This window comes from Phoca vitulina, unplaced genomic scaffold (genome assembly GCF_004348235.1).
Source record: "Phoca vitulina isolate PV1807 unplaced genomic scaffold, GSC_HSeal_1.0 scaffold3, whole genome shotgun sequence".
Taxonomy (NCBI): Eukaryota; Metazoa; Chordata; class Mammalia; order Carnivora; family Phocidae; genus Phoca; species Phoca vitulina.
The window spans coordinates 41,219,155-41,238,376 of NW_022589706.1; positions in this window are offsets into that span (position 1 = coordinate 41,219,155).

The window sequence follows — 19,222 nt, forward strand, 5'->3', positions numbered from 1 at the left end:
ACTTTTGCCACCATAATGAACACTGTTCAGGGGTAAAAATGTCAACAGAATTTTTAAAAGACAATGAAAATATACCAGTGGTAGTGTTTTCTTCTGTACCCAAATCATTACAGTTACTCCAACTGGTTCCCACTGGAACCACCTTTCCTGGAGTTACCAGGGACACAGGTGCAAATGATGAACAGGTGCAGACAATTGGCCCAATTCTTCAGTCCCCAGTGTTGTGAGGATATGGGAGAGAGGGGGAGGACTCTACATAAATAGAAGGCAGATTCTGCTACTGAGGATTAAAAAATCTCCATAATCTACACCATTAAATTAGAGCACTTTTATATTTAGAACTGATTATGACAGAGAAACCAATATTCCTTAACTCTGAAAGTTGTTCATCAAAATTAAATTGCAAATCACTAAAATGCTGATTTTTCCACTGCAGAACAATTTAGAATGTTCTTATACTGGCATGTTACAAGTGATGTTCAAACAATCAAGAACACAGCCTTAAATATATTTTGCTCTGATTTCATAGTCATGGCTGTGCTTTGTGGAATTTTGGGTAGTTTTTTTTTTTTTTTTAAAGAAGAGATATGGTCATTTTCCTCAAATAGTACAAAACAAAACAGAAATAGTTTAATCCAAAGGAAGACTATTTCAAATCCTAAGAACATACTGTTTGTGTTAGTGATACGTCTCTGATTCAAGTTTTTATTAGTAGGACCTAACACAGTGCTGGACAAGAGAAGATGTACAGTATTAGTGTTCAGATCAATATGTATTGCTTTATTTATGGGAAGAATTTTGAATGACTTTTTTTCTCATTAAATATTATGGTGGTAACACTATTAAATTTCTTGGCATTTCAGGGATTAAACTTCCCTCAAGTGGCTTATTAGCATCCAAAAAATGCCATGTAAGTTGTTACACAAATCACCATGTTATTAAAGATATTTAGTGAATAGAAAATATGATCTAAACTTGGACTGAAGCTTTAGTGTATATGTATGTGTGTGTCTATATTTATAACCATGTCACTTAATCACTTAGTGAGTATCACTTAATGAATACTTACTCATATTTAATGAGTACTTATTATTTGTCAGGCACTATTATAAATGTGATTTGTTAATTCATTGACTGCTTACAACAACTGTATGAGGTAATTGTCATTATTCTCCTCACCCCAGTTCTCTAGACAAGAAAACTTATGTATAAAGAGGTTATTTTGCTAAGGTCACAAAGCTAGGCAATTGCAGAGCCAGAATTAGAACGCAGGCCATCTGTTTTTAAAGTCTATTCACTTAACCTCTTTTCTTTAATGTCTTTTGTTAGGCCTTATTGTAAATTTTCTGATGGCACATGATTATAGAGGCATCTGTAACTGACCTATACACACTGGTCTATTAATTGACTTGTTCATACAAATGGTTCTCACACTCCTTACCATTTTAATATGCTCCCAACATTACCACGATATTCTTCTTCATTTTAATGCACTTCGCAAGAGCCTATGAATTTCAGATTAGTCAAACTGATATTCGTTCTCTTTCTTTTTTGCCATAAGTACCCCTGAATGAGTTGAAAGGAAACGATCAATAATATACAATAACCTTCCCTTTCTTGCTAATTTAAATTAGATGACTGAAGCAATAGGAATTTCAATGGAGGATCATAGGATATGTGTGCAAATAAGGAAGATTGGTGGGATATTAAAAACCCCATGACCAATCTAGCAGAAATTCTTATGTTCCATATTTTAAAACAATCCAGAATCTGTACTTTCACTGTGACCGTTGGTCTGGGCCACCATTCTCTCTTAGCTGGGTTATTGCCATTACCTCCTCCATGCCTCCACTCTCGCCCCCATAGTCCACTCTCTACATAAATAAGTAACTGGGGGATTTAAAAAAAATAACAATCAGTTCATATCACTATTCTGTCACAGATCTCTACCTCACTCAGATTAAAACTAGGAGAGATGTTCAATGGAGTGTGTAGCCCTATAAGAACTCTTCCTGTACTTCTTGTGTGAAAGGAACTTTTTCACTATATTCAACCCCAACCACCAGCCCCCTTGTTCATTTAGCTCCAGTAACTCTGCCCTCTTGGTGGTTCGGTTCAGTGAACACAGAAAATCCAAATCACTTTTCTGCCTCTTCTTTTAGGCACTTTGCCAGGTAGCTCCATCGGTTCCTTCAGTTTTGTGAAAATGTCACCTAACCACAGAGGCTTTCACTATGTATTCCTACAAAACAGCAAAATCTACTGCCATTCTCATACTCACTGCCCTCCTCCTCTCTGCTGTACTTTCATTCGTTATATTTATCACCTGACTTGGTATATTGCTTATATATTTGTTTATTGTCTGTCTCCTCCCTGGAATGTACTGTGCACAAGGGGAAGGGCTTTGTCAATTCTGGGCACTGTTGTATCTATCATCAGTGCTTGGCGCCTGGTAGGCACTCTATAAATATTGGGTTAATATATGGAGTAATGAGGGAAGGGGAATAGAATAGGAATGGGATAGAAAATGAAAGAAAAATACCACAGATAAATATCAATTAATGTTTCCTAGGATTTGTTTGGTATCAGTGAAAAAAAGAGGAGAAGCCAATATTTACTATCTCTTTTCTCTATAATGCCAGAATTGTAGACCAAGTTTGAAAATTCTGATTCATTGTTAACTTTGTATTTCTACCTGTTCATAAATTAGGTGTCCTTTATGGTGTCTTTGCTAATTTGCTGCCTATTTTGTAATCACCTTTGCCAATATTATATTTAGACTACCATTTTATAACCTATCTTCCATTTTTTGCATTAGGGCTACCTAAGGGAAACAGTGAAACAGGAGATACTTTTTATCCCAGGCAACTTCCTCTCTCTGTAACTTTCCCTGGTATTTCTCTCCTTTGCCACTAATCTTCATGCCACTGACCCTGTACTGGGATTTTCTCCCAGGTCTTCTCCATAAATCCGTCAATGTGGGACTAGATCATTTACACTTTAATGTGAAATTTAATCAACACCTCTTTTCTCTCAGATGTGATTTCATTTTAAGACTTATATTCATCCCAGGCATCCTGTTTTAAAAATTTCTCTAGCACCTGGCTGGCTCAGTCAGAAGAGCATGTAACTCTTGATCTTGGGTTCATGAGATCAAGACCCACGTTGGGTGTAGAGATTACCAAAAAAAAAAAAAAAAAAAAAAAAAATTAAAAAAAAATTCTTTCCGGGATGCCTGGGTGGCTCAGTTGGTTAAACATCTGACTTTTAATTTCTGCTCAGATCATGATCTCAGGGTTGTGACATCAAGCTCCGTGTAGGGCTCCACACTGGATGTAGAGCCTGCTTCAGATTCTCTCTCTCTTCCTCTCACTCTGCCCCTCCCCTGCCTCTCCCCTCTTCCTCTGCCCCTCCACACCCCACTTGTGCACCTGTGTTCTCTTTCTTACTCTAAAAAAAAAACTTAAAAAAATTCTCTAAACTCTGGATGTATTCAGATACTTTTTCATGTGTCTATATCATAGGTTCTAGAAGAGTGATACACACAAACACTCAAAACATAGATCTCCCATACTAGAATCTGCAAGTTTCCTGAGAGCAAGACCTTTTCTCATTCACTTTTAAATCACCCATTTTGTGGAATCCAAATAGATTAAATATTTAGGTACATATTTGTTGAATGGATACATACGTGAATGAATAAAATAAAATTTCTAGTGGAATGAACAGTAGAAAACTACTTTTTTAAAAAAATAGCATTTATGGCCATGGATTTTTGTTTAGTTACTATTTTATGTTTATTTTTTATTTTCTTGTTGTTTGTTTGCCTTTATAGAAGTTTGTAGCTCATTTATTTAGACCAAGTTGAACTTTCTGTTCTTATAACACATCCAGGAGGAAAATGTCTTGTTGACATAGAATATATCCAAATGTCATATATATTGTTCTTTTCTAGCATATTTATGTGATACAATGAGAATGAGACCCTTGTTCAAGTTTATAGTTTATTATGCAGAAAAAAAATAAGATGGAGAAAATATTTCCTGTGTCATGTACCCTTGAATATTTTAAAACAAATGGCCTCTTTCTTACTTGTTAAGGACTGTGGAAAATATGTCAACTCCTTTTAGCAAGAGTCCTGGTAGATGAGGTTCTGCATTGCTGATATGAAGCTGCTCTGAATTGCATCCATAGACCACATACATTCCTTATCTTATTAAATTCACCATTAAAATTTTAGATTCGATTAGTCATCTTGCCAAGAAAATCTTCTGAATACATTCTTGTAGAGAGCTAGAGTTTTGATTATTTCATTAAATCATTTAGCATCAACCACAGACACAAAAGATCCAACTCATGTTCATTAGATAATAGTTACAACTGAGAGATAATTTTTAAGAAAAAAAGAAACAAAAATCTCATTTAATAGAAGGACAGAAGGTTTGTTTGAGTAAGCATTTGTTAAAACATGTATAATTATTTGAATATACTTTCAAATTACAGAATGGTTTGCTAGAGTAAAAAAAAAATGATGACTTTAAGACCTATCAGCCACAACTGTTTTCAACCGTTTGATTTGGTAATGGATGTACTTGCTACTGACTTCTGTTCCTGTCTATAATGGGCTAATTACTTTGAAGAGGAAAAAGAAGAGAGTGAGATATAAATAGGATAAAGTCTGGCCATTGATTTGGAACTCTTCAGAAGCTAATTGAAGAGCATATATAATAGTCACTTCAGGCTTATCTGGTTGACGTCTCCTATCTGGACACCTGGAAGACTATCCTCCCCAGTCTAGATGTAGTTGGGTAAGTCATATGACTCATTGTAGTGCATAGATGTGAGTAGAAAGGCTGGGTGTCACCTTACGGATGAGGCTGTGTAAAATTCTTCTGCAACCTTCTATATTTTCAAAGCCATGCTTTGTGTTGAAGAAATCATAATATAAAAAGTAGGCAGATTTCCCAAGACACCACTTAGTAAAAAACTGCCCTGGAAAGTTATTGAACCTCATCATATTTTGCATAAATAAGACATAGGATTTGTTTTATGAAGCCATTGATACATTAGTATAATTTATTATTTCATTATAACCTCCTATTCATGTAAATGGCAATTATGTTCATTTTATCTGCCCTGAAGTTCAGTATGTTGAGTGGGATATTTGGGCACATGTCCTGTGATGTACAGCTATTGAGCACCCCAGCATATCCTTACTGATTCACATAATGTTTATTGAGTTCCTATTCTATAATGACACTTTGCTTGGCACTAAGAAAAGAAAATTCCTTAAAATACAACAATCTAATAATATAGAAAGATTATAAATGAGTAGTTAAAATTCTGAGAGAGTAGTAGTAATGTCGTGCTCTATTAAGAGAAATGAAGAGCTAAAGAATATTTGAGAGATACTACCTAAACGATTCAGAAAAACAATCACAGAAGAAATCTTGGAGATATACAATGTAAACCCCAAAGACTAAGAAGGAAGTTCAAATGTACCAAGGAGAAGGGCTCTTCAGATGACAGAAATGGCATGCTCAGTAGCACTGGGCACACATTTTATACATAACTAATGGTCAAGGAGCAAGTAGAGATAAGAAGTGGATGATGGTATCATTAATGTGGTTTAAATACATTCTGACAACAGTGAAGAACCACTGACAGATTTTTAAGTTGGGCAAGAACATGATGATGTTTGTTTTTAAAATATTTTGGAAACCATGCGGAAGATGGACACAAGAGGAAGGACTTGTAGGCAGGAAGATTCATTTGGTTACTGAAATAATACAGATGAGACTAATTCACATCTTTATAGCAGTGACAGTGCACATGGAGAGAATATTGTAAATTTTAGAGTCACTGGTGGGAAGGAGGGCTTGTTATATTGTGAGATGTCAATGTTAGAGGAGAACGGAGAAGTAGAGATTATAGTGGAGCTTCCAGTTTTTGTGATTGGGAAGAAAACGTTGCCATTTATATCAAGAGGGTTCAAAAAGAGAAATGTGGTGGGCAGAATAATGGCCCCAGAAGATATTTATGTCCTAATTTCTGGAGCCTGTAAATGTTATCTTATATAGGAAAGAATTTTCAGATCTGATTAAGTTCAGGATCATGAGATGGGGAAATCATCCTGGATTATCTAGGTAGACTTTAAGTGCAGTCACAAGCATCCTTACAAGGTAGAGGAAGAATAATTCAGAAAGAAGAGAAGGCAATGTATCCACAGAATCAGAGATTGGATTGATGAACCAAAGATACCAGCAGAAGCTAGAAGGTGGAAGAAGAAGAGGCAAGAAAAGGATTCTCCCTTAAGCTTTCATAAGGGAGCACAGTTCTGGCAGTATGTTAATTTCAGACTATGAAATTAATTTTGGACTTATGGTTTCTATAACTGTAACATAATAAATTTCTGTTGTTCGAAACATCAAGTTTATGATAATTTGTTACAGCAGCAATAGAAAACTAATACAAGAAGTTTATAAGATTAGCATAGAATTTCTGGCTATCAGCCTGTGTGTGTATATATTTATATGAGTATGTGGGGTTTTGAAGTGTGTGTGTATGTGTGTGTGTGTGTGTGTGTGTGTGTAGGTATGGGTACATGTGAACTGATGAAAGTGTAGAGGAAAGGAAAGGCTAAAACTGAAGTAAAATAACAACTTGGAAAACCATGTGCTTCTCACTTCTCGCCACTATATTGCAAGCCAAGATACCAGATCTGAAAATATCAGAGGAAGTTAAGAAAGAAAGTTGTAGGCAGGTCAGGAAAATCATCCTAGTTCATAGATAAAGTGCTGTCAGGAGGGCTAGCCATAAATGGACTTTATGATTCCCTGTCTGGGCTGTAAACCTTAAAACTCTGAGACTCACCACATCTCATACAGTACCCCAGCTCTACTTCCTCCACCATCCTTCCATAATGACTTTCAAGAAATCTTTTCTGTATGTCCAACCACACAAGGGAGTAGAGATTAGGACAATCACACAGGGCCATGCTCTGAATTGAACAGAAATTGCTGTAAAATCCAGTGAAACTTTGTGAATCTTCTTTTTATGAGTTTCTGTAATGAGCAGATAAAAATTACAGTAAACATCAGCCGAGTCAGACACTGTTTCAAGGGTGTTTCATGCATCATCTATTTATTCCTCATCATATCACCAAGCTGTAAGTGTAATATTCTTTATCTTATAGATGAGGATGTAGAGGCACAGAGAAATTATAGTTAGTGAGCAATAGGATTAGCAGTTCAATTGAGCCCACATTTTTAACCAATATGCCAGAAATTTTACTCAAAGTCAGTTGTCACTCAAGTTGATTTCTAAGACTCCTATGCAAATTTTCTAATGTGGAGGGAGCAGCTTTAATGCTAGGGCAGTGTACCGTAGACGATCTTTGATATATGTGTTAGACTCAGCAACACCACAACAATAACAATATGGGGTCAACTAGTTTTGGAAGGCCTTCTAAAAATCTCAGGTTTTACTCATGTTTCCTGAGCTCAGGCTCTTCTGGAATTCAATTACTGAAACAGGTAATAATGCACTTCCTCTTCCAATTCCTCCCTCTCTCTCTCTTTCTTTTTTTTCCCCCTGGCAACAGACTCTGATAATTGTCAAGCCACCTGGTAAAATAGTCAAGCTGATAGACCTAATCGGAACAAGTTTCTGATTAAGGGACGAACACATAAATAATAGTTGATAGCATAGAATGATTAGGGAAAAAATATTGTGGTTAAGAAGAAAATCATTTTTAAAATCCTTTTTGAAAATCATCCCAAACTATCTAAAAAGCTTCTCTTTTTCGATGAAAAGCTTTTATATGTTTCATGGCTATCACTTCAAATTGAAATTCACACTTAACATTGATGTTGATAAAGAAAACCCAAAGACCCACACTAAATGTACAATGACCTCACAGTTTAAATTGAATTTATCATTGCAATTTTTAACATTACCTTTAATGGCTTATTTCTTAATTTTATTTTTATAAATGCAAAAGATAAAAGTTAAAAGTCAAAATACTTTCGTAACTGAATTTTCTAATAGGGTATATTTCAATTAATTTAAATTTAGCCCCCTATTACAATTTTTCCATGTAACCTACATATGTTGAAAAAAAGACTAATATGGCAAGAAGAAATTATTTCATCTTTTAAAAAAAATATTTGAAAACAAGCTCTCTGTAACTATTCATTTTTATTTTTATTATTGTAAAATTGGGACATACAAAGGTAATACATTTCCAAAACTTTCTGAAGGATGTACTGTTGAATATCTGTCTCTAAGACACATGTCCATCTCCCATTTCTAGTGTATACAATTTTGGACTGTTTCTGATTTTAGTATTTCTTTGATCATCTATATTATGTAAATTGTAGGCTTATGCCACAATTTCCTGATTGATCAACTGTAAGCATTATCTGCTTCCATTTATTAAAGATTAACTTCAATTAAACTCCTTTCTCCTCCCCTTTTCTTCCATGTTTTATAATAAATCTTGGTTCTATTGATTATTTATATAATTTTAAATAATATGCTTAAAACTCTCTTGACAGAGTTCCATGATTTCAGTACGGGTTGACCCTGAAAACTTAAGGCTGAGATACAGTGTTTGCCATATTAAAATTATGTCAGTATCATTTATTTCAGAACTTTTGCAACTAAAAGAGGAAAACCCCAAGAGTTCAAAGCATGCTCTTTTTTTATTCATCATTCAAAAGCATCTCACATGTTGCATTTGCTTTGCACTGTCTTCCTTATTTAGAGCTCTGTATTTTCTCTTGGTTTTTCTGCTTACGTTTTGTTGTTTGGTCCCAGGAACTATAGGCCTTTTTCAAATCAGTAAGGTCAATCTGTTAATGGTTTCTTGAATGCTCTGATAGTGACTTCTCCTTAGGTATGCTGAGTGGTTGCTGCTATAGGAATGTCTTCTCTACTAATTTCTGGAGCCCATGTCTGACACTTGCTTGAGGGACTTTTCTTTCTTGCAGTACATATTAATTTTTTTTTCCCAGAAAGAATTCATGGAAAGTAAACTTTCTGCATCTTATTTTGCCCATTCTCTGTAGATGGAATATATTGTCATCTAGATTCCAATGAGGCTGTGAGAAATCTAAAGTTTATTGTTATTCTTATTTTCTTATAAAGGATTAGCTATTTTTCCCCTGGAAATTTACAGAGAATTTTCCTTATTTTTTTCTCAGATATATTTTATGTAAGATCTCTGGGTAAGTGTGGGCATAAAAGAACCAATCTTCTTGATACTGAGTATGTCCAATCTGAAGACCTATGTCTTTCTCTTTACCTCTGGAAAATTTCTTTTCTTTTATTTCTTTGATAATTTCTTTCCTTCCATTTTTTTCATTCTTTCTGGTTTAAATATTTCATGATTCTTCCAATGGAGGAATATGGAAATATGGATTGCCAATATCTTCTATACCATTTTTATCTATTTGGCATTTTAGTTCTATGTTCTGAAGTAATTTCTAACCTTCCAATTCAAACACTTTATTGGATTCAATTCTCAGTAACCATATTTTAAATTTTAGATAACTATTACTCCAATTTATAACAAGCTGTTTATATTTTATTGAAACAATATCTTTTTTTAAAAAGATTTTATTTATTTATTTGACAGAGAGAGAGATATAGCAAGGGAGAGAACACAAGCAGGGGGGAGTGGGACAGGGAGAAGCAGGCTCCCTGCTGATCAGGGAGCCCAACGCCCGATGCGGGGCTGCATCCCAGGACCCCAGGATCATTACCTGAGCTGAAGGCAGACGCTTAACAACTGAGCCACCCAGGCGCTCCTCATTGAAACAATATCTTATCTAAACTGGACATATTAATTAGAAGTGGTTTATTGTTTGTACTCTATTCTCTAATCTGAATATTACTGCTTTTCCTTCAGGATTAGTTGTCTCATTTGTTCAAATTTACTTTTTTTTTTAGAACTATTGAATTTCTAAGAGATCAACAGATTCTTAGTTGGTCACATAGATTACCTCTGTGGCTGGCAGGGGTTACCTCTGTTGTAATAAGCCTGTTCCTTGAATGAAAGAGATGTATGCAGTGTGTGTGTGTGTGTGTTGTGTGTGTGTGTGTGTGTGTGAGATATTTTGAGATTTTATTGTGATATTTCCGGGTCACAAGTATGAAGCAGGCATATAGGTAAGAATTCAGACACATTCAAATACCAAAACAAGGCCAGTCTGATTAATGTGAACAAATTCTCAGTCTGGGAGCCATGGCTCTCCCTCAACATATCACTCAATCTATATCTGGAATTGATGCAAATGTCACTTCCTAATGCACAGGGATGGGGGTGGCCGGAACATGCACATGTCTTTCAGTTTGATTCTCCATCAGTCATCACGATTTCTGCCTTTTCTCCCATACCCTTTCTTCCTTAGCTCCTAACTCTAGGGAGCTGCACTGTGCAAAATTGCTGCTAGTTCCACTGCAGCTTTTTCTGTTGAATATACTGAGCAATCGTTCCTTTTATTCTAATATATCCATCAAGGTGCTCCCATCAGTCTTCTGTCTTCCAGAAATTCATTCTGATCTTTTGACTGCTGATGTTTCTCTGCTGCCATTCTGTGAAGGTCTGCGGATTTATTCACTTCCATATTTCTTCACTGAACACTCTATGGATTTTTGAGATAGAGAAGAATTTAATGGAATTTCTGACTCTGATAACTAGAACTCGAAGGCCGTAAGAATTTTTTAAATGTTATTTCATAAAGAAAAGCAATACACTTATTTAAAGTCAATACCAAAGATATATTCCCATATTTATGTATATATTAAAGAGTTAAGTTCTCCTTTCTACAGTATTTACACAAGTCACCAAAGACAAACTAAAAGAGTGAGAAAGAATTCAAAGAAAAAACATTTTTGTAGATCTGAAAACCAAAAATCTTTAAATAACATTTATTTTCAAAGACAAAAAGTAGATAAATGGCTGATAAATATTTTCCAAAAAACTTTTAAATTATGGGGAAATATTGATTTAAATTTTCAGAAGATGCAGTATGATTCTTTTGGACACAAGTTACAAAAACACAATTTGAACTAACTTAAATAAAAAAATAAATGTATACTAAAGTGATATTGATGTACTTTACTTAATCAAAAGAAGAGGTATAGACCCCAGTATGCTTCTGGGGATTCTAAGTGACCCAATGTTTCCAAGACATTTACTCTCTCTGAACGACTCTCGTATGTTCAACTCTCAACTTTGGATAGAGTCTCATCTGATGTAGAAAGTGAACTTGACAACCAATTCCCAGAGTTACATTTACCTTATGTGGCCCTTCGTGGCCCTGGAAGAGAGCTCTTGCTTATTGGGAAGGACCCTGACCTACCTTGACTCACATGCCTACCATGAACAAATGAATATTGCTAGGTACACTGTGATTGCACCAGGTTGGTTCCCCTGCTAAGCCCTGAAGTCACAGGGTGGTGACTGGGTTGGTCTGCTGGCCACATGAAGCAAGATCTACACAGTGTGTAATGAGTTAAGAGGAGGCTTTGTTAAAAGGAATATGTTGCAGGATTACGGAGCAAAATATTTTTGAATCCTTTCTTGAGAGTCACTTCCAGCCATGAGGATTTGACCTACCAGAAAGAGTAGTACATAGGAAATGAAATAACACTTCTCTTTGGCTACAGCATTGCTGGCTATCACAAGGGCTTACTGGTCAAAGATGGATTGGAGAACATGACATTTATTACCTAAAGACCAACAGGAAGCAGAATTTTCATGCAGTTCTTATCTCTTTCTCAAATGTTCACCAAAATCCCACATGGTGAAAACTGTCAAGCATTTGAGTGGTCTTTAATAAGAAGAACAGAGAAAAGTTGAACAGGCTTCAAGGGTCCCTGGCTCAGCTTCCTTATCTTAACACATGAGAATAAGCAGAAGAAAGGGGCCACATCTGTGAGCATGATTCCTTATTAGCAGTGTGGCCCAATCAGTGAATAGGATTTTGTCCTATTTGATTAATGAATGATCATGTTGGAGGAAGAAGCAAGAAAGTAGATGAAAGAAAGGGATGGGCAACCCTTTGATTTTCTATGTAACTTATCCAAACATAAGTTTATGAATCTCATATGATCACTTAAGACTCCAGTCATGAATTTTCAGTTCTCATTATAGATAGAGTGGACTTTATTCATAGAATTAAGTAACTGGGGAGGAACTTAGAGACTGTTAAGTCTAACTGCATTATTTTATACTAAATTGATACTCTGACTAAATAAATTCCTCTTTGAATTCCAGCTTCCTAACACAGGGTTGTGTGTACTTTCCAATATATGTATCTGTCTTTCTACAGTTAAGAAGATTGCTTCTGGGGCACCTGGATGCTCAATTGGTTAAGTGACTGCCTTCAGCTCAGGTTCTGGGATTGAACCCCACATCGGACTCCTTGCTCAGTGGGGAATCTGCTTCTCCCTCTACCTCCACCCTTCTTCCCTCACTTGTGTCCTCTCTCTCTCTCAAATAAATAAATAAAATCTTTTAGAAAAAAGATTGCTTCTTCATTAAAGAGTACCTATTTGTCTACATCTTTATCAATCAATCTAATGCCATCTGTGTATTTATGTAATCTTAAGATTATTTATTTTTTATAAGATGCTGTTCAATAATTAATTTCTATGTCTAGGTTCAAACTCAATGAAATTGTACCCAATCTTTTCTATTTTTTATTAAAAATAACTTTAATTCCTGAAGATTTTCCCCCCAAAATGTATAGGTTTATTTCAAAGTTTTATCTCCTATGTGTCGGAGAAATACTTTTTCATGTGAGTAGATATCTCTACTTTTAATTGTTTAATTTTCTTCCCTAAATTCTCATGCAATTTGCATATCAGGCAGCCTCCAAACAGATAGATACACACAGAGATACATAAACACGCACATACACACATTCTGCAGCAGTCTTACGAGGGTAATATATCAAGTTAGAAATTTTTATTTTATTTTAGAAATGGGGAAATAGGCATTGGTTTTCTGAAGGCTACCCTGAAACTTGTTTCAGAGAGCTATGCTGTATTGTGGTACAAGTGCCACTTTCCTGTCATTGAAATATATAAGTTCAAATACTCCACATTGTAACAATTACATATCTCATCAATGTAATTCAACATCACAGAATATAGATGGCAAAACCTAGCTATATAATGAAATATTGACCATGCATATTCACAGCAATTGTGTATATGTTTGAGAGAGAATTACATATTGGACCCTTGCAATCTGTACACCACAAGATAATGTTACCTCAAATTTTTTTTTTTTTTTTGCCTGAACTTAGTATGCAAGTTGGTCCTATATGTAATGTGTGGTTTTAAGACTTTTTGTGACATCTATTGTGGGTGTCCTACATCTTATAGAATAAAAATTGTGTGAAATTTATAATGAAGTCAATAAGTGAATAACTTATATTTCACTAGTTTTAAATTTCTCTCTAATGATATTACTCTCACCACTGATATTTAACATAGTACTGTAAGTCCTAGCAATCAGACAACAAAAAGGAATAAAAGACATTCAAATTGGCAAGAGAGAAGTAAAACTTGCACTATTTACAGATAATATGATACAGATCATGTGATCATATGATCTTCATCAAGATAAAAAGTTTCTGCACAGCAAAGGAAACAATCAATAAAACTAAAAGGTGAACTACAGAATGGGAGAAGATATTTGCAAATGACATATCTGATGTATAGAGAACCTGAAAGACTGTCAAAAAATTGCTAGAATTGATACACGAATTCAGTAAAGTCACAGGATACAAAATCAATGTACAGAAATCAGTTGCATTTCTATACAACAATGACAAAGCAGCAGAAAGGGAAATTAAGGAATCAATCCCACCTTATAGTTTCACCCAAACCCTAAGATACCTAGGAATAAACCTAACCAAAGAGGTGAAAGAACTGAACTCTGTAAACTAGAAAACACTGATGAAATAACTGAAGATGACACAAAGAAATGGAAAGATATTTCATGCTTATGGGTTGGAAGAACAAGTATTGTTAAAATGTCTATCCTACCCAAAGCAATCTATACTTTTAATGCAATCCCTATCAAAACACCAACAGCACTTTTCACAGAGCTAGAACAAACAATCCTGAAATGTGTATAGAACCACAAAAGATCCCAAATAGCCAAAGCAACCTTGAAAAAGAAAAGCAAAGCTGGAGGCATCACAATTCTGGATTTCAAGTTATATTACAAAGCTGTAGTAATCAAAACAGTATGATACTGGCACAAAAATACACAACATAGATCAACAGAACAGAATAAAAAACCCGGAAATGAACTCACAACTGTATGGTCAGTTAATCTTCGACAAAGCAGGAAAGAATATCCAATGGAAAAAAGACTGTCTCTTCAACAAATGATGTTGGGAAAACTGGACAACAGCATACAAAAGAATGAAACTGGACCACTTTCTCACACCATGCAGAAAAATAAATTCAAAATGAATGAGAGACCTAAATGTGAGACATGAAACCATAAAAATCCCAGAGGAGAACACAGGCAGTAACCTTTTTGACCTGGACTGTAAAACTTCCTTCTAGATATGTCTCCTGAGGCAAGGGAAACAAAAGCAAAAATGAACTATTGGGACTTCATCAAGATAAAAACTTTCTGCACAAATAGCCAAACTGTGGAAAGAGCCAAGATGCCCTTCAACAGATGAATGGATAAAGAAGATGTGGTCCATATATACAATGGAATATTACTCAGCCATCAGAAAGGATGAATACCCAACCTTTACATCAACGTGGATGGGACTGGAGGACATTATGCTAAGTGAAATAAGTCAAGCAGAGAAAGTCAATTATCTTATGGTTTCACTTATTTGTGGAACATAAGGAATAGCATGGAGGACATTAGGAGAAGGAAGGGAAAAATGAAGCGGGGGAGAATCGGAGGAAGAGATGAACCATGAGAGACTATGGACTCTGAGAAACAAACAGGGTTTTAGAGGGTAGGGGGGTGGGGAGATTGGTTAGCCCGGTGATGGGTATTAAGGAGGGCACGTACTGCATGCAGCACTGGGTGTTATATGAAAACAATGGATCATGGATCACCACCATCAAAAACTGATGATGTACTGTATGGTGACTAACATAACATGATAAAATTAAAAAAATTAAAAAAAATATAATAAAGGTATGGGTAGTCCTAAAAAAAAAAAAAAAAAAGGTTTCTGCACAACAAAGGAAACAATCAACCAAACCAAAAGGCAACCTACAGAATGGGAGAAGATATTTGCAAATGACATATCTGATAAAGGGTTAGTATCCAAAATCTATAAAGAACTTGTCAAACTCAACACCCAAAAAACAAATAATCTAACTAAAATTTGGGCAGAAGACATGAACAGAGATTTCTCCAAAGAAGATGGCCAGCAGACACATAAAAAGATGCTCAAATTCACTGATCACCAGGGAAATGCAAATCAAAACTACAATAAGATATCCCTCACACCTGTCAGAATGGCTAATATCAACAACACAAGAAACAACACGTGTTGGTGAGGATGTGGAGAAAGGGGAACCCTCTTGTACTGTTGGTGAGAATGCAAACTGGTGCAGCCACTGTGGAAAACAAATGGAGGTTTCTCAAAAGTTAAAAATAGAACTACCCTATAATCCAGCAACTGTACTATTAGGTATTCAACAGAAGAATACAAAAATACTAATTCAAAGGGTACAGACATCCTGATGTTTATAGCAGCATTATCTACAATAGTTCAAGTGTCCATCAACTGATGAATGGATAAAAGAAGGGGTGATACACAGACACACACACACACGTGCGTGCACACACACACACAATGGAGTATTACTTAGCCATAAAGAATGAAATCTTGCCATGTGCAACTATGTGGATGGATCTAGAGTATTGTGTTAAGCGAAATAAATTAACCAAAGAAAGGTAAATACCATATGATTTCACTCATGTGGAATTTAAGAAACAAACAAGCAAAGAGGTAAAAAAAGAGAGTGGCAAACCAAGAAACAGACTCTTAACTATAGAGAACAAACTGATGGTTACCAGGGGGGAGGTAATTGAGGGGATCAGCTAAATAGGTGATGGGGATTAAGGAGTGCAGTTGTGATGAGCACCAGCTACTGTACGGAAGTGTTGAATCACTGTACTGTATGTATGAAACTAATATCACACTGTATGTTAACTAACAGGAAGTTAAATAAAAACTTAAAAAAATGCTTCAGAGAAACTCTAAAAAAATATGTTCTTTAATTTGTTTATTTTAGAACAATTTAGTAGGAAAGATTTTTTTAACACATAATAATAATTTATTTCCTTCTACTTTAAGGTAAATATGTATCTCAGAAATGGCTGTTAAATTATTAGACTTGTCACTGCATATAGGATAAAGATATAAGTATAAAAGCATAAAAAAATTTCTAAAAAGAAGAAAAAATCATGCTTGATATGTAAGAAAAATAAGGAAACATGTAACTAATAATGATTTGTATGAGTAAATTTACATATGCAGAAGAAGTTATCTAGAAATAAACATTTGCCTTAATAATATAATGCTATCCAAAATTCTTAGGGAATATTCAAGAAAAATGCGGTTTTAATTTTAATATGCACATGAGATCAATTAATGTATCACATATGCAAGTATGAAGGCAATGACCCTGATTCTGAATGCCTGTTATTTCTGGAGTTGGCATATGGCTCTCTTTGACAGCAGACATAATGATTTCAATAAATTAGCTGCTAATGCCACGTAATGAACTCTGATTTGTGTTAATTTGTGCATTACTTAGTAATTTCACGTTAATTTTTTTTGGAACTCAGTTTTTAAGGCAGTATTAGAATTTCATTTTGCACCTAAGTTTTTGAAAATGATAAGAATAAGGGATACATTTTGATTTAGATATTTTAATAAGACAAAAAGTAGGAATGCAGAATGTGACTCACAAAGTTTAAATAAAAATTTGTTTCTAATAATCCAAAGGTTTGAAAAATAGTGTTTCAAAGGGCCAAAAACACTACCAAAAGGTCAGAAAGGGTTATTAGGCTTATATTTAAAATAGCAAGTACTGAACTCCCCTCTTGAAGTCTTTCCCACCTCTACTATTCTTATGTAATACAGAACACTGCAAGTTCTATCTGATTGTTACTGGTTGTGGTACAGGTAATGGTGGGGCAGTAATATTCACAAATATATACATATATGTATGTGTGTGATTTGTATATATATATAACTTGAATGTCCACACTAGATTATTTTTATGACATCATTAGAAATAAAATATACTAAGAGAGATAACATGTTGTCTTTCTAACTATACTGAATAAAATTAAGAAGCTTTTCCTTGTAAGTGTGGTCTTACACAGACAGATTAATTATAGATGGCTTACATATAAGCTGATAAATATGAATATTTTCTATTTGATTTTTGCCAGAGTCTAAAAAAATACACCAGAACTTAAAATCATTCCTACTCCTATGTATATATTTCTTAACATCTCATTTTACTTTATATACCTCACTCTCCTTATGTAGGAGTAGGATGATGATAATTAACTCACACAACTCTTAAGGGAATTTAATGGGTGAATATATGCAAAATGCCTGGCAAAAGGTAGTAATCCTTATTAAAGAAGTGTTGGTAAGGAAGTATGGTTAAATGAATGGTGTCACCTGATCAAACAACTAGTGTCTCCTACTTAAATCTCCTATCCATTCTCCATGTTACAGCCAATATTACAGTCAGTGTGAAACATTAATCTGGTTTATGTTATTACTCCTTTGCTTAATGCTCAGTGGGTACTTCCAAGATAAAAGCCAGAATTCTTACCATGCAATTCGAACCCCTTCACATTTTGGCCTCTCCAATTTTCTTAGGTCATCTGTCAATCTTTGTAAATCATATCAACCAGTCTATCCACGCTAACCTATTTGTATTCTTCTGACTGTGTCATGATGTTGAATGCCCCCATGCCTATTTAAATAATATTCTTTCTGCTTGAAATGTTTGTTCTAACTTTATTTTCCTGGAAAATTCCAACTGATCCTTCTCGATCTGAGGATGTGATCTTTAATATGCCTAAGTGAATATTTCAATCTCCTTAATCCCATAACCCCTGAAAACCCTACTTGAGCCTATTAGAGTATATAATATTTTTTTGTTTGCATGTCTCTCTTAGCATGGACTATTAGCATCATTCAGATTAGTACCCTATTCAATATATCTTTTAACACACAGTGCTTAATACATTACCTAGCATATAATAGACTTTCAGTGACTATTTCTTGAATCTCATGTTGAAGATGATGTAGGAAGTATGTTCATAAGAGGTTCTTCCAATAAGAGAAAATAAGGCATAATATTTAAATGGTTCTTGGGTATTCAAATAAATCCTGGATTTAAGAGATATTGTTTGTGCTTCTCAGCAGCTGTATTTTCATGTTTAATTCCATGAAATGTTAGGTTCATCTGTTTTTAATTATAAATACTAGAAATATTGCTTTATTTTTTCATAATATAATCTTTGTTTTTTCCTGCAGTGTTCTCCATGTTTCATCGACTCTGGTAAACTTTCTCCCTTCACAAAGAGAACATAAGGTATGGCAAATTCATTCAGTGCTAATCATGAGCTGAGCATTTTGATGTTTCATTTCCTTTTCTAAGACAAAGTTAGAGGTGCCAGGAAAATTGAGTTATGACTTGTGAATCTTCTTGCTGATCCAAACATACACAGGAGACCAAAAAAATATTCAGGGCCCATATAAAAGTAGGTGTTAGATACTGAACTGCAGTATATTCAAGGACATGAAATCTTTAAACCTTGTTTTTCTCTTATTTGTAGTTGGGATTTTAGGATAGAACAGTATATATGGTGTACCAACATTAAGTTCTATTGTAGCTGGGGAAGACAACTCTCTGTGCAGGAAACCCCAGCATCTCCCAGAGATTTGCACTCTTGTTCTCATTACTGTCTAGTTCATCAGAACTTCTATAATCCTATTTAGCTGCTGCACATATCAGCAGTTCAGTGAGGTATTGAGGTTTTGGTTCTCACCTGCTTTGACTATGAGAGTCAGTCAATGGGTCTTCCATCTAATGTAAGGTATCCTAACATTCCAGATAAAAGGGATCAAGTGACCGTTTCAGATTTTTTTGTAGACAGATTGTCATTTTTTTAATAATA